The following is a 1190-nucleotide window of genomic DNA, read 5'->3' on the forward strand; positions in this document are numbered from 1 at the left end:
TTCTGCGCATCGTGACAAAAATCGTCCATTTTGAACTAATACTAACAGATTCTTGTGTCGGTGTGTTTCCGTGAGTTAGTACACAGTCAAAAGTGCAAAATTCGTAAATAATGTCGTCGTGTTCAATAAAAAATTGTAAAAACAACACGCGAAACGCAAAAAACCGAAACATTACTTTCTTGGAATTTCCGAGGAAGACGGAAATGATAGAAAAGTGGAAAGTTTTCTGCAAAGAGAACATTAACCCTACTTCTGGTAAGTGTACAATATTATTGTATGAATTTTGTTTATGAATTTAAAAAATACTTGTGTAATTAATATGAATAAAAACGTGCTACATGCTTTGTAAAAATGTATAAGATATTTATTAATTTGCATATGTAAAATATATAAAAATTATGTAACGTTTTTTGCAGCTCAAGTTTGTTCAGAACATTTTCTACCTGGTCAATTCGAAGATAAGACATGGCTTAAAAATTTAGTAGGAGACTCGGGAAGAGTCTTAAAAAAACTACTTCCTGATGCGGTTCCAATGGCATCGATAGTAGATCATAGTGTCAACACAGAATTGAGTAAAATATCGAGTAAGTATTGACAATATTTCAGGTCCTTACATATTATCCATAATCCTTGCTATAAACGTGTTTGTATTTCAAATCAATATTTTCCAATTCATTTGTAAGTCCAATACAATTTCTGAAATATTCGTAACTTTACATGTTACTAAATGTAACCTAAATTCTAAGTACACATTTGTGAATTAAAAATCATTTATAACATAAGTATTGAATTGTAATATGAATGATACGATTTTTAGGAACAGATGATACACAGAGAAATGTGACAGGCACTGATCATGGCACAATCGGGATCAGCCTTGCGAGTCGAATTTCGTACAGCTAGTTGCTGTCGCAAGCAACGATGAAAATTTGGCTTTATCACATTCTATGACAGTAAGAACATCGACTTGTACATTGTAATATGATGTGATTTACATTACAATTAATTAAAATAATAATATTTAATAAATAATATTTTCACAAACTGTAATGGTATGTCATTTTATATTAATTAATTTTACAATCTACTTTTTAGAGAATAAGAAGTGACAAAATTAGCGAAAAGCGATAAATAATCCATTTTTTAATATACAACAATTTTGCGACACCATTTTTCAAACTTTTAGTGCA

General features: G+C 29.8%; 1 long non-coding RNA gene across 1 annotated transcript; it reads left to right on the top strand.

Moving 5' to 3' along the window:
- The first annotated feature begins 473 nt into the window (after positions 1-473).
- On the top strand, positions 474-1044 carry LOC112468651. Its single transcript, XR_003042426.1, has 2 exons — positions 474-584; positions 818-1044. It is a non-coding gene; the product is annotated as an uncharacterized LOC112468651 (long non-coding RNA).
- The last annotated feature ends 146 nt before the right edge of the window (positions 1045-1190 follow it).

Source organism: Temnothorax curvispinosus, unplaced genomic scaffold, assembly GCF_003070985.1.
Source record: "Temnothorax curvispinosus isolate PA1 unplaced genomic scaffold, ASM307098v1 QBEX01001840.1, whole genome shotgun sequence".
Lineage (NCBI taxonomy): Eukaryota > Metazoa > Arthropoda > Insecta > Hymenoptera > Formicidae > Temnothorax > Temnothorax curvispinosus.